The following is a 16,221-nucleotide window of genomic DNA, read 5'->3' on the forward strand; positions in this document are numbered from 1 at the left end:
AGCATAGCTGCTGGTGCCTCTCCTACCCCCCCCCCCAAGTCCCAAAAAGATTGGATCAGGGGGTCTATTCTATGAGCCCCCAAAGAAGGTGCCTCAATCCCCCATTATAAACAATGCAGGAAAAAAGGCATTTAAAGAGAATGTAGTCCTTTTTTTCGGGGTGGTTTATGCCAAATGCACACCCCTAGTTTCTGTTACTCCAGATGCACCATAGTGGTCAGAATATGTTTTGACAAAGCACCCCCTGCGCTCCATAGTTGGTAGGGCATTGTCTACCTAACATAAAAGCATGCCTATGGGCAGGAGTTGTAAAGAAGATTAAATATAGGGCAGAGAATCAAAAGAGAGGAGAATCCCCACTGCAGAAGTAGATCATTCACACCTTGCATGGGCCAGTGTGCTGACAAAGTCTAACTAAAAAATCCTTTTCCTAACCATTCTTCAGAAGAGCCCATATCCCTAACCACCTCAGGAGAGAAACAAAGAAACTAATTAATCCACTCATTTTCCGCATGCACTTCTAATCCTTCACTAAATGTAAAAGCCCCCCCACCCTTTCAAGGTACTGGACTTTGAAAAGAAGGCCTTCAGTCTTAAGTTGAAGGCACCTATCCAGGCACTAGACTCCCATGAGCACCGCAAAAATGATAATTAGTAATTTTAAGTGGGGGGTTGCCTTAATAGGCCCCTCACAGTCAGAGGCCCTCAGCAGCACCTTAAGAACATAAGAAGAGCCCTGCTGGATCAGACCACTAGTCGATTTAGTCCAGCACCCTGTCTCACACAGTGGCTGACTTGTTCCTCTGGACAGCCAACAACAGAGCTTAGAGGCTGAGGCCTTCCCGATGTTCCCCTGATTTTGTCTCCTGGCTCTGGGATTCAGAATTAGTGCCTCTGAATGTGGAGGTTTCTCTCAGCCCCCATGGCCAGTAGCCATCCATAGACTTATCTTCCATGAATCTATCTAATCCCTCTTTAAAGCTGTTTATTCCTGTGGCCATCACTACACCCTCTGGCAGCGAATTCCACATTTTAATCACTTTCTGTGTAAAGTAGAATTTCCTTTTGTCCATCCTGAACCTGCTGCCCATCAGTTTCATTGGAGGCCCTTCAGTTCTAGTATTTTTGGAGAGGGAGAAAAATGTATCTTTGTCACCTCTCTCCACCCCATGCATAATTTTATAAACCTATCATGTTACCCCTTAGTCATCTCTTTTCTAAACTGAAAAGTCCCAGACCCTTCAGCCTTTCCTCATAGGGAAGGTGCTCACAGCCCGTAATCATCTTGGTTGCCTTATTCTGTACCTTTTCAGCTCTGCAATGTTCTTTTTGAGATACCATCATGACCAGAACTGTACACATCATTCCAAATGAGGCTGCACCACAGATCATTAAAGGGGCATTACAATATTGGTTGTTTTATTCTCAATCCCTTTCATAATAATCCCTAACATAGAATTTGCCTTTTTCATCACTGCAACACACTGGTTGACACTTCCATTGAGCTATCCACTACCACCCTAAGATCTTTTTTCCTCTCAATCTCAGCAAGTTCACATCCCATTAGCCTATACTTAAAGCTGGCATTTTTGTCCCAATGTGTATTCCCTTACTCTTACCAACATTGAACTTTATTTGCCACATTGTTGCCCACTCTTAGAGCTTTTCACAGTCAGCCTTGGTTTTCACCATCCTGAAAAATTGTGTCATCTGCAAACTTGGCCACTATACTACTCACCCCTAGTTCCAGATCACTGACCCCGGTCACACGGGCCATATAACGCGCGGGGGAGGCGTGGCTAATTGCTCCGGTGCACTTAGAGCCGCCAGAATGCGATCCCACGTGTCAGCGGCAAATCACGGGTCCTGTCCTCCCTGCCTGCGCATTAATGAGGGGCCGGCTCGATCACACCGCAGGAGTCCGGAGGCAGCCCGTGGCAAACCATTTGCCACTACATACGAGGTACTGTTTTTTTATTGCGCTTTTTCGGCGGTATGCCACGGGTTGGCCACGGGTGTGCTCCACTTGCCAGATGTGGTGCGATCGTGCCCCAATAATCTGCCCACCACCCATGGCTCTCCCGCGGCAAATTCGCCATGTGACCGGGACCATAGATGAATAAATTAAATAATACTGGCCCCAACTACTGATCCTTGTGGGATCCCACTGCTTACTTTCCTCCATTGTGAGAAATGTCCATTGATTCCTACTCTTTGCTTCCTGCCATGTAACCAGTTTTTAATTCATAAGATAACCCATCCTCTTCTCCCATGAATGCTAAGTTTACTCAGGAGTCTTCGGTGAAGTACCTTGTCAAAAGCCTTTTGAAGGTCCAGGTATATAATGTCTCCTGGGTCACCATTGTCTACATGCTTGTTCACTTTCTCAAAGAACTCCAAAAGGTTGGTGAAGCAGGACTTGCAGAAGCCATGCTGATTTTACCTCAGCAGGCTTTGTCCCTCTATCTTTGATTACAGTTTCTACTAATTTGCCTGGAACAGATGTTAGGCTGACTGGCCTGTATTTGCCCGTTTTCCCTCTGGATCCCTTTTAAAAATTTGGTGTAACATTTGCCACTTTCCTGTCTTCTAGCACAGTAGCTGAATTGAGTGATAGTTTCCATCTATGGCTTAGTGGATCAACTATCTCCCATCTGAGTTCCTTCACAAGTCTTGGGTGTATGCCATCAGGACCTGGAGACTTATCAATTTTTTAATTTCCCTTGTAGGTCTAGAACTTCATCTCTGGTCACTTCAATTTGGCTTAGTTCTTCAGACTCCCTTCCTGAAAATAGGGTCTGTGACATGGTTATGTTCCCCACACTTTCCACAGTGAACACAGAAACAAAAAAGTAATTGAGCTTCGCTGTCATCTCCCCATCTTCTGTTAGCAATCCCTTTATTCCTTTGTCATCCAAATGCCCCACTGGTTCTCTGGCTGGTTTCCTGCTCTGTATATATCTTTAAAAATGTTTATTGTTTGTCTAGATGTTTTTAGCAACCAACTCCTCAGTTTCTTTTTGCATGCCTAATTATTGACTTCCATTTCTTTTGTCAGAGTCTGTGGTCCCTCCTGTTGAATTCTTTGGGGCAGAACTTTCACTTTTTAAAAGAAGCCTCTTTACTTCTTATAGCTTCCTTGACTCTTGTTGTTAACTACGCAGGCTTTATAAACTTGGCAGTACCTTTCCTAATCTGTGGAATGCATTCTATTTTGACTTCAATTAGTGTGGTTTTAAATAACTTCCAAGCATCCTCTAGGGATTTGACTCTCTTGCATTTCCCCTACAGCTTCTTTTTTACTTTCCCCCTCATTTTTGTAACGTTCTCTCTTTTGAAATCAAATGTGATAGTTTTGGACTTCAGGGGTAACTTTCCATTGACCTGAATGCTGAACTCAATAGCATTGTCGTCACTGTTCCCAACTGATGTCACAAACTCTACATCACTCACCACATATTCAGACCCTCTCAGAACCAACTCCAAGATAACTACTCCTCTGGTTGTCTCTGTGACCAATGTTCCAGTGCACAATAAATTATGATGTCTAGGAATCTCATTTCTACAGCATGACTAGGCACATGTATACCAGTTAATGTGAGTAGTTGAAGTCTCCCAGTATAATAACATTATCTGCTTTAGTCAACTCCCTTTTTCCTTTTCTGTCTCAAGATCAGCCTCAAGGGTTTGATCAGGTGGATGATAGTACATCCCCACTTTTAAGTAACCCTTAGGGCCCAGTATTTCCACCCATATTGCTTCTGTTAAGGAGTTAATTCCCCTGATGTTTTCGAACTTATTTGATTCTATGCCCTCTTTGATGTACAACACAACAACACCACAAACTTGTCCCTCCCTATCTTGCCTATACAGCTTATACCCAAGAATGACTATCCCAAATATTTTCCCCATTCCACCCTGTTCCTGAGATACCTACTATATCCAAATTGTCATTGATGAACACCAAGCACTCCAGCTCCCCCATCTTGGCTTGGAGACTTCTAGCATTGGCATATAGACATCTATAATGTGTTTCTTTTTCCAGTAACCTTCACCTTCCTCAGCTCCTTAGTCGCCACACATTGCCCTCAGTTGACATCGTGCCCTCACTCCCAAGTTCTATTACACTGCTATCAATATTACCCTGAGTATTTACACAATCATCCCTTTGGACTGACTTTTCCGAAATTGGAGGATCCCCCGCTTCTGTCAGCTTTCACCCTGGGATTAGTTTAAAAGCTGCTCTGCCACCTTTTTAATATTAATTGCTTGCAGCCTGGTTCCCTTTTGGTTTAAATGAAGCCCATCTCTTTTGTATAGGTTTGGCTTGGCCCAGAAAGTTCCCCAGTGCCTAACAAATCTGAACCCTTCCTCCTGGCACCACTTTCTCATCCATGCAAGCTTTCTTAGTTTGTGCATAAATCCAGGTGTGACAATTGACCTGCTGAGTATACAGTGCAGGTGTCCAACATGCACTGAATCCCTTTGTAAGACAACATTTCACATGGATCTTCACAACAAAATGTCTTGGCAAAGTTATTAAATAATGGAGTCATGTAAATGAATCATCAGATCGTATTAGAAAAATGTTCTTAGTGTTGGGGTCTGCAGGTAAAGGTAGAAAGAGGTAGAAAGGAAGGAAGAAAAACTTTGTTTGTATACAAATAAACATAGACCTCTGGATAGGTATCTGATGCCTAAATTCATTTCCAAGTTCTAACAATAAACATCAGTGCTCTTCATTTTTCAGTTCCATTGCTGACATGTCAGAGTTTAAGCCTGCAAGAATATAGAAGTTTATTATTTGTCTACCCAAATAATTTGTTTTCAGCATTCTCGGTTCCAGTAATGTGAGAAATATCATCTTCCCTTAAACCATTTAATAGATTTTTCTCAACTGCACTCATATGACCTTCATATGGTCATAACTTAGATATTTGTGATAAACAATGTACATAATGTATTAATTCCTCTGGATTTCATTCTGGAGGTATCATACAGAGTTCATCAATATGTTCATATTCCAACATTATTTAGCCTGAGAGGAGCACAAGGTGGTAATTTACAGCACTTCGGTTTCATTTTGGCCCTGAATGTAGAATTATTGGAAACTCTTTATATCCTTTTTTCCTTTCTATTGTCGCGATAAGGTAAAAAAGAAGCATGATCATTATATTAACCCATGCCTATAGTGCACCATTAAAATAAGAGCTAGAGTTGTTGAGATTAGTTCACAAAGCTGCTGGTTGGGCTTTTTATCATATGGTGGGGGGTGACATTTCATTCTTAGATTCCAAATCTTCCCTGTTATTTCCCTAGTAAGTGCCCCCTGCCTCCATTTTAATGTGCAACAAGAAGACAGGCAACAACATGACTCTCTTCTCTCAAGTGTATTCCTTGGCTTACCTAGGGCTCTTGTTCCTTTCTCCTTTTTGGAGGGCAGGGTAAACCAGTACTCCAGGACACTCTAGTTTCCCCTCTTGTTGGGAAAGTTGTGCAACTACAGCATTTGGGTCTTTAAACAGTCATCTTCCCATTTAACTGTTAGACTCTTGAACAAAGTTACCCTCAACAGCACTCTCTCAACAGTGATACGTTTATTGAGTAGTAAAGATTATTCAAGTTAAGACTTCTTTGTGTCAGAACTAAAGGATTGACGCCAATGCCCAAAGATATACAGAGTTCAAACCAGCCCCCCCATCCCATCCAATCAGTCCAGTCATTCAGACTGCCTGGATTTCTCGCTTTTCATCCCCCCCACCTGTGAGGCACCCTTTATGTTATCTATCAGAGTGGAACAAGCAGAGAGAGCGTCCAAGGTCAGTGTTCTTCCCAGAGAGACAGGGAGGCATCTTAGAAAAGAGTTACAGCTGCACAGCAAAGCATCCCCGGTCACTCACACACGCACAGAACCCCCCCCCCCAGTGGCCTGACAGCATTACACTTTTCCCATGGCAAACAAGGTGCTGAGTTTGACATTCTTCCCCCCCAAAGCCCCTCATCCTCCAATGTTTGAGCAGGTGGCATTTGTGGAAGGCATGGACTAGCTTAGGGGTTTTGGCATGGTCTTCTCACACCCATTCATTATGACTTGTGTCAAAGTCCCGCCATTTGATGAGATAGATAGTACAATTGTCCCCTTTTTACTTTAGAATCTAATATCTCCTCCACCTCTTGGTGGAGTTCCCCCTCCATGATCAGGGGAGGGGGAGCTGTAGGATGAGGTCTCCATTTCAAGGGTCCTGGATTCTTCTTCAGTAGAATGAAATGGACAAGAGCCAGGTTTTGCCACTTGACATTCTGGGTGCCCAGGTTGAGCCACCACATGTTCCCATGTCCCCACTTTGAGCTCTTTGCTCTCCACCCTCTCTTGTTCCACCTCTTCCTGAGGTCTCTTGTGTGGCGAAAGTGTTGCATCACTTCCCATGTCCACAGCTTAGAGTGGCAGTTCTTGGGCATCGCGGAAGGAACAGATCCTTGTCCCTTGTCAGCATATCATTTGTAATACTCCTTAGCTTTGGTCAAAGTTGGTTGTATCAAGGGCCATCCATGGGTTAGCTTGTTCCACCAGGCCTGCACATCCCCTGACCCTGTCCCCTCCATGGTCACTGTGGGCAAGGGTCCTCCTTTGTACCCATGCACCACTTTAAAAGGGGAGGCACCAGTGGATCCATGCACTGAATTATTATAGCTGTATTCCACAAAAGGAAGGAAGTCCACCCTATCATCCTGCTGGTAGTTTATAAAGCATCTCAAAAACTGTTCTAGGATTTGGCTTGTCCTCTCAGTTTGGCCATCCGTCTCTGGGTGGTACATGCTACTCAGCCCCTGTTCCACCCGCAGCAGCTTTAACAGTTCCTTCCAAAACCCAGCTACAAATTGCAACCCCTGGTCAGATATGTTCTTCCAGGGCACTGCATGCAATCTCACAATGTGCTACAGGAACAACTGAGCACGTTTCTTGGCTGCAGGCAATTGTTTACACGGAATGAAATGCACCTATTTGGAGAACTGGTTGACCACCACCCAAAAAACAGTCTTTTCTTTACTAGAGGGAAAATCAGTGATGAAGTCAATTGAAATAACCACCTGTGGCCATTCAGGGGTGGGGAGTGGAAGGGAAGGGAAAGGAGTTTGTAAGATGCTCTGAGACACCTTTGGGTAGTGAAGGGCGGGGTATAAATCCAATATCATCTTCTTCTTTTTCCAGGGGCTGTAGCAACCCCGGAGTTTTACCAGTCCTTCTTTTACCCATTAGACACACTTGGCAGGAGGACACATATTGTGAAATATTGGCCCGCATGTGCGGCCACCAGAATTACCTTTGGATGAGATATAAAGTCTTTAGGTACCCGAAGTGGCCAGCCAGCTTGTTGTCATGTTCCAGGGAGAGGACCCCCCCTCAACAAATGTGGCGTAAACAGCTTATGTTGACAGTACCAACAGCCATCCTCCCATTGCTCTAGGGTACCCTCTTTGTCTATTTCTTCCTGGTCCACTTTGGAGAAGGCAGCCTTGAACTTCTCCACCCATGGCTCAAAAGTCTGAGAGGCTTCACATGGCTGTACATCAGCACCGCTCCCCCCAGCTGGGCAGGTGTGAACATCGAGTCCACCACCTCCTCCTGTTGACTAGCATCTTGGGGGAGGTGCGAGAGAGCATCAGCAAGGAAATTTAACTTCCTGGGGAGGTGCTTTAGGGTGAATCAAAACTTGGAGAAGAACTGTTTGGCGTTTAGGCGCGAAGGGCCCATAATGCCTCCAGGTTTTTATGGCCAGTCCAGACCTCGAAAAACACCCAAGTTCCCTCCAGCCAATTTCACCAGGTAGTTAGCACTAACTTGATGGCAGCAGCCTCTTTATCCCAAACCACCCAATTCCACACTGTGGCTGAGAATTTCTTGAACACATAAACCAGGGTGTGCAGGTTACCATCCTCCCCTGCTGCAAAATGCCCCCCATAGCCACGTCTGATGCATCCACCTGAAACACAAACAGCTTATTTTCATTGGGGTGTTGTAAAATAGGCTCTGAGATTAACAAAGCCTTTAGCTGGTCAAAAGCCTGCTGACACTCAGGGGGCCATTGCAACTTACTGCTCGACGTTTTACAGTCTGGTCCCTTCCCCTTCATTTTTAACAATTCTGTAAGGTGTAGGGTGACCTGGGTGAAGTTGGGAATGAATGACTGGTAGAAATTGGTGAACCCCAAGAATGATTGTAATTGTCTTCTCATTTGTGGGGCTTCCCACCCCTCCACATCTTGTGCTTTTCAGAGATCCAGGCTCAGGCCCTTCCCAGAAATGCAGTACCCAAGGAAGTCTAGCTCCTCTGAAATTCACACTTAGACAGTTTTGCAAACAGGTGGTTTTTGTAGAGGACCTTCAATACATCCCGCACCAACTGCACGTGTGATTCCTTATCTTTTGAATAGATCAAGATATCATCGAGATAAACCAGCACCCCTTTATATAAATACTTGTGCAGCACTTTGTTAATCAAATTCATGAACATGCGGTATCAAATTTTTTACAATGATTAAAGCAATTTATACTAAACAACAAGCTAAGGTCCTTATCAATGGAGATTTATCACAAAATATTGAGATACAAAAAGGAACTAGACAAGAATATCCCCTTGCACCTCTATTGTTCATTTTTGTCCTTGAGGTTCTAAATGATGTGATTAGAACGGATGCGCAAATTAAAGGTCTCAGATTAAGAGGAGAAGAATACAAACTTCAAGCATTTGCAGATTATCTAGTATTTATTTTAGAGAATCCATTGAGCTCTATCAAACAACTGATAACTTCACTGCAAGAGTATGGAGAGGTGGCAGGACTGAAAATTAACTGTAAAAAAACAAAAATGCTTATTAAAAACATGACTAAACCTCAAGCTGCAAAAATTAGCAGGTCTGGAAATTCAAAAGAAGATCAAATACCTAGGAATAAACATAACAAATAGATGTAACTCCTTGGTGGAAAACAACTATATGGAACTGATGAAAGAAATCAAGAAAGATTTGGAAAAATGGAAAAAATCTCCAAATATATTTAATGAGAAGAATTGCCACTATTAAAATTACATTACCAAGATTGATCTTTTTATTTCAAACAATACCTATTCTTCAAAACCATAAATATTTTAAAGAACTTGATAAATTGATGATACAATTTCTTTGGCAAGGCAAGAGATCAAGAATAAAGCTCGAAGCATTACAATATGCCAACGAGAGAGCTGGGTTTGCATTACTAAATTGGCTTCTTTACTATAGAGGAGCTGCTCTGCCATGGTTAAAAGACTATTACTTTAGAAAATACAAGACTTTTGAAATTAGAAGGACATGATCTTCTGTTAGGTTGGCATGCCTTTCTATGGTATGGGAGGGCAGATACAAATATTTCAAACAACATCTTATTAGATCCTCTCTACTGAAGACTTAGGAAGAATCTAAAAACAACTTTTACACCAAGATACCAAAATGGCTTGCTCTATAGAAGTCTTTACAAACCCTAACTTACTTCAGGAAGAAACAATCCTAAAATACAAAGACTTACTAGATAGTAGAAATGTACTAAAACCAATAGAAACTTTAACACGGTGGCAAAAAAAACACAAACTGAATCAAGATATAGCAAAGACAAACCAGTAGGCTTTTATTAAAAAAAAAACAGAAATAGATAAGATAATGTACGCTGATGAGAAACTCATTAAGAAAATTTATGTAAGTTTGACATTCTTCCCCCCAAAAGCCCCTCATCCTCCAAGGTTTGAGCAGGTGGTGTTTGTGGAAGGCGTGGACTAGCTTAGGGGCTTTGGCATTGTCTTCTCACACCCATTCATTATGACTTGGGTCAAAGTCCCGCCATTTGATGAGATAGTCAGGGTCATCCCATCTTACATAGTCATGGTGGGACTCCTTTGGTTTCACTCCCTTCTCCTTCAGTGCCGCTCCTTTCTCTTTTGGTTGTGCATCCTTCCCCTCATCTTTAGGCACGGGGAGTTCATGGGCAGAGACATCAGACTGCATCCTGGTCCCCTTTCCAACTTACTCGCCTTCATAGCTCATCATGGCGGTGGTGCGACAATCGAAGAGCGATGTTAGTTCTGACACTATGTGGGCTCTTGAACAAAGTTACCCTCCACAACACTCTCTCAGCACTGATACATTTATTGAGTAGTAAAGATGAATCAAGCTAAGACTTCTTCCTGTCAGAACTAAAGGTTTGGTGCCAATGCCCAAAGATATACAGAGTTCAAACCAGCCCCCCCCCCAATATCCCATCCACTCAGTCCAGTCATTCAGTCTGCCTAGATTTCGTGCTCTTCACCACCCCACACACCTGTGATGCACCCGTTATGTCATCTATGTCAGCGGAGCAAGCAGAGACAGCGTCCAAGGTCAATGTTCTTCCAAGAGAGACAGAGAGGCATCTTAGAAAAGAGTTACAGTTGCACAGCGAAGCATTCCCAGTCACACGCACAAACACACAGAGAAAAACCCCCCCAGTAGCCTGACAGCATTATAATTTTCCCATGGCAAACAAGGTGCTGAGTTTGACAATAACTTGCAGCCACATGTTGAGTGGCACATAGGTCTAAGGCCTGGTTCATATCATTACTGGATCGACTGAATTGGGCCAAAAAGACATTTTAATTGTTGGAAGTGAAGAACTGTGTGCTAGCCACAACAGAGGGGTACTATAGACCCAGAGAGACAGATCCGTCAGGACCCTGTGTCTCCTTGCTTTTGACTTCTCTACTGCTATCCTTTTGAACTGTAGATTGCTACTCTCAGGGAATCTTCCTTCCTTCTCACTCTCTCCCCCCTCCATCTTGCTACCATGAAAGCAGGACATGCTTCCTGCATCTTGATCCATCCTAGTAAATTAGATTAGATTAAAATATTATCCCTATCCTATTTCGAATGGAGTTCCTTACAATAAAGGACTTGTATTTGCTTGCTAAGATAAAGGTGACTCTATGTGAACTTTATTTTCTCTAGCAACAGTAACATATTTCACTGTGCCATGTGCCTTGAGCACTCTGCAACTTCTGTCATTAGTCACTTTTTACTTACACTTACTTTTGGCTTTGTTGGGAAATGACTTTAAATATTTTCCTCTTTCACCATAATAATCCTGCAGCTGCAATATGGCTCAAGTCCCCAGGATGGACTCATACATTATAACATGTAGTATGACCCTATGATTGTCCTTGAAGATGATTTGGAAACTTCAGCTGCCCCAAAACATGACAGTCCATCAAGAACCCCTACCATGAGATCTTTGCAGTGGCTACATAGGTGGAAAAATGATTTCCAGTTACTATGAACTTGGCTGGAAGCCTGACTATATTTCACATATTCATAGCACAATATGTGAGCAGATTAGTATGTCCCATTCTTTCATGCTTTTTATTTCTTGGCCTAGGAAAAATCTGTAGTAATGCATTAGGATATTCTCCAAAAATGATAACCTGAAGAAATAAATCATATTGGGTTAAATCCATATTGCCCCCCAATGTATCATTGTCTGCTTATTTCAGAAGAAAACATTCTGATCTGAAGAGATTTTGTATTGCTGAATATACGATAACAAAGACATTGAAATAATCCAGACAGTTATCAATGGAGAGTGAAGACAGAGCTTTCTTTAGCACAAAATCTGGTTTATGCTGCAATTTTTTAAAAAAATTAAAAGTGCATTCAGTTTGAAGATGCTTGATCAGTGATCTCTGATGGAATGCTGGGCTTTGATGTGATTGATACGGGGTCTTTTCTCAATATATATCTCACTGAATGGCATACAGTATGCCACTGTTTATCAAATAAAGGATAAGCGTTAAGGACAGTAAAATGTTGCTACTATCAGTTGTTATTATTGATAACATTCAATTCTATAGTATAATACACATCATTTGATCTGGTTCTATGTGGCTACTTTTTTGTCTACGCCTGAGAAGGTCTAAGTTTCTTGCTAAACATAGAGTAGATAATCAATAGAAATTAGGTCATTTCTCCATATTTTTCTGACCAGGTCTACCTTGTTTGTTTGATTTTTGCCATCAAGTCACAGCTGACTTATGGTGACCCCATAGGGTTTTTATTATGAACTGAGAACAAGGCAGCTTCTTGAACAAGTGATTTCATTTTATTCAGCTCATAACAACACAAGACAAACTTCATAGAAGAAGGTTGACTTATATACGATTTGAAAGGGCAAAACCACACCCAACAAACAGATAACAACCAATAGGAACAGGGAGCTTGGGACCAATGAGAGTGGTTCCCGCTGAAGGCATGAGCGGTTCCCCCCGAAGGCAAAGGCTTCTCTGATTGGCCCATTAGGTCAATTCTTGCAATGCTCTTTTAATATAGAACTGTGCATAAGCTCACTCATGTCTTTATTACATGAAGACATAACAGTTTTCAAGGCAAGAGACATTCAGAGGTGGTTTGCCATTACTTGCCTTCATCTAGGGACCCTGGAATTCCTTGGTGGCCTTCTATGCAAATACTAACCAGAGCCAACCCAGCTTATCTTCTGAGATCTAACAAGATTGGGCTAGCCTGGGCTATCCAGGTCAACCAGATACATACTCCTACTCAGGGCTTTTTTTTTTCTGGGGGAACATGCCGGAACAGAGTTCTGGAACCTCTTCAACAAAATTATTTTTAAAATGTTCAAAAGTTCATGAGTTTTTAGTATATAGATTGAAAACTTCATTTCCCTCTTGAGAGTTCCGGCACAACGTTTTCCAAAAAAGAAAAGAAAAGAAAAAAGCCCTGCACCTACTTAATAAATAAAAAGGTTTTCCAATCAACATTAGATTGTGTTTGTGTGAACACATGAAGCTTTCTTATACTGAATGAGACCGTTGGTCCTTTAAGATCAGTATTTTCTATTCAGACTGGCAGTGGCCTTCCATGGTGTTAACCAGATATCTTTCACATAATCTACTATTTGACCCCTTAACTGGAAATGACGGATTGAACCTGGGACCTTCTGCAGGCGAAGGAGATGCTCTAGCCATGGCTTAATGTGTAACAGGCTAGGATCTAGCTCAAATGTTCATTCTTCCATACGAACAGGCATCCTCTGTCTGCCTGAAGTTTTGCAAGCTTCTGTCCACATGCATTCTCAATAGGTGGGAAAAGAATGGCAAGCAGCATGATCACTCAAAAGTAAATCCCACTTCAGTCAGTGGGTCAGATGGGCTAATAACAGTGTACCTAGAATAATAGCCTTGTTTGCTTCCCATCATCCATCATGCACTTCCTCTGGAAGAGAAAAGTTGCTGCTCCACTATACACGGTATACACTATACACCACCTGGTCTTCCATATTTTCAATGAACAGCTTCTTTACAAAAAAAATAGCTGAACCTGAAGGGCAAGTTGCAGCAGTGCTTCTCCTTCTAATGCAGAGAGTTACGTTTTGGCCAATGGTAAACAATATGGGAGAGCATCTGGAAATCCCTGAACCAAAAAACCCAGAAAAAGCCTTTTGGAGACATTTCCAGGATTTCCCAAATGTTTAACACAATTCTGGAATTATTCAGGGTTACAGAAATGCCATCCTGTAGAATTGCAGGGTTTTTTGTTTTTTCCAAAGTCAGGGTAGCTGCTTCTCTATTTCTCTTTGAATCGCCTGATTTCCTGGGCAATGGGAGAAGAGTTTTCTCCCTTCCAGTGGGATCCCTAGGAGGCACCAGGACAGCATTTCCTGGCCAATCACAGCCTTGCCCATGTAAAAAGGATCCTGAAGCAAGCACCACCACCCAGGTGCACAAGGCAAGGCACTATTACTTACTGAGATACCATTCCTCCTTCTCTAGTAACTCTACCATGGCCTAGGGCACAGCCTGGCATATCTCCCCCAGGATTGATGGCTCCTCAGGGTTCCCACTGGGCAGCATTCCTGACAGCCTTGAACGATGAGTCTATATAGTAAGCATAAGCAGTGAGTGGGAAAAGGGGTGACTGTTGAAGCAACAAGAAGACATGGCACATAACGATTGGATGGTTGTTTCCACCACTTAGGAGAAGGGAGGGTAGTTAGGACTGTACACAAACACTTGCTCTCCCCCCCCCCCTTCTTTCTGTAGACAACCTAAGTGGGAGAATGTTTGCTATACATAGCTCTTGGAACTGTGAGGTGGCCTTCAACAAAGTTAAAATCCTGGAACATAAAGTCAGAGTTTGAAGCAGAAAAGTAGCATAAACTGTTTTTTGGCACTGTGTGTGTGTGTGAAGGGTCATCTGCATATTTCAAATTGTTAATATACCTTCCACCAATTTTCACTCTGCCTTCATCTAAATCTAATCCATCTTTCCTTACGATCTGTTCTGCATATAGATTGAAGAGAAAGGGAGATAAAATATATCCTTGTCTGACAGCTTTGCCTATTCTGTTTCTCCTTATTCTGTCCTAACAGTAGCCTCTTGTCCAGAGTACAGGTTGCACATCAAAACAATCAGATGTTGTGGCACACCTATTTCTCTTACACCTACTATAGCTTTTCATGAGCCACACTGTCAAAAGCTTTGCTGTAAGGCCAAGATCGACCACCAGACCCTCTTGGCTGAATATTTCCGGGGCTACCCTCTATGCATGGACCAGTATCCCCGCATCTTCACCTCATGCCGCCTTCCAGGACCAAAACATGATTCTGTCTTGCTGCCTTCACCAGGCCAGAGACCAGCCACATATATCACAGTAGTCCGCAACTTCCAGTTTTTCCAGCTTGAAGTTTATAACAGTGATGGAACGCCTCTCACAGTTGACCAGCTTCACTCTCAGCTCCAGCGAATCTGTGGGCAGTTATGGAAGACAGATAAGGAGCCCCTAGGGGTGCTGACCAGTGACCACTGGGGACAAGTCTACACCACTCTTATGAGAGACAAACTGAACCGGGAGTTGGCACGTGCCATTCAGTGTAGCCTTTTTACAGTCTGCCTGGATGCTCCTGTTCTGAAGCTGTTGGATGTGTGTGCAGGAAACCATCCTGCGGTACAGATGTTGTATGGAGGTGGCAGCTACTCCAATAGTGATAATCGCTGGTTTGACAAGACCCTGCATCGGGGAAGAAGATGGCTCTTGCAGAGTACTTTATGAACAAGCGGTGGCTGAAGGACCTCCAATTGCCACTATCATAGACCACGTCCTTGACTACTGCAAAGATCCCAACCCAGTCATGCTCCATTGATCCCTCTACCATTGTCCAAAAAACTCTACTTCTACTTCACTCCAGAAATCAAACATGACATTGAACATGCCAAGCAGAACCTAGACATCCTCATCATGGAGCTGAACATCAGCTGTTTCACTTACCACGGGTTTGGCAAGGAATTTCTGAAGTTCCTTGGGTTAAGCCCAGACTCTGTCCTGCAGGTGGCACTCTAGCTGGCCTATTAAAACTCACATGGGAAACTGTATGCCACTGTATGCCACTGCTGAGTCAGCCTCACTCCATCACTTCCACCGTATGGAGACCATCCGCTCCACTGCCTCCACCACCTTGGCCTTCATCCAGGCCATGGCTGATAAGAACCATCAGGCCTCCAAGAGACTATCTTTGCTGCAAGAAGCAGTCAAGGTCCACAGCACTTTCACAGAGCAGGCTCTGGATGGTCAAAGCATCGACCGACATTTGCTGGGGCTGAAGCTGGAGGCCATTGCTGATGGCTTCCGCATACCAGAACTGTTCATGGACACTTCCTAAGCTGCTGCCTCATATTGGAAACTCTCTACTGGACAGGTAGCTGCCCACACATACTGTGTGATGTGTTATGGACCACTAGTACCTGATGGCTACGCTGTCTGCTACAACCCTCTGTCACCGCCTTCAATTGCTGCCAGGAGACCAATGCCAAGCATCTGGCCGGAAGCCTCCAGAGGGCGCTGGATGATGTGGGGGCCTTGCTAGGGAATAGTAAAGATGGCAAATCGTGAATGTCTTTCTTGAGACACACTCCATTCCTCTGTTCTCTCTCCCTAGACTGAACCTGATTCTTTCTAGACTGAACAGGGCCTCTATGCCCTGTTGTTGGACCTCCAGGGGAACTGGTTGGCCACTGTGTGAGACTGGATGCTGGACTAGATGGACCATTATTCTGATCCAGCAGGGCTCTTCTATAGTGGCTGGATAGATTCAGGTGGGTAGCCATGCTGGTCTGAAGCAACAGAACAAAGTTTGAGTCCAGCAGCACCTTTAAGA

General features: G+C 43.4%; 1 pseudogene; it reads left to right on the forward strand.

Moving 5' to 3' along the window:
- The window catches only part of LOC107125617, an 88,403-nt pseudogene extending 72,447 nt beyond the window's left edge, over positions 1–15,956 (forward strand).
- The last annotated feature ends 265 nt before the right edge of the window (positions 15,957–16,221 follow it).

Source organism: Gekko japonicus, unplaced genomic scaffold (assembly GCF_001447785.1).
Source record: "Gekko japonicus isolate JY-2015 unplaced genomic scaffold, Gekko_japonicus_V1.1 scaffold1638, whole genome shotgun sequence".
In the NCBI taxonomy this organism is placed as follows: Eukaryota; Metazoa; Chordata; class Lepidosauria; order Squamata; family Gekkonidae; genus Gekko; species Gekko japonicus.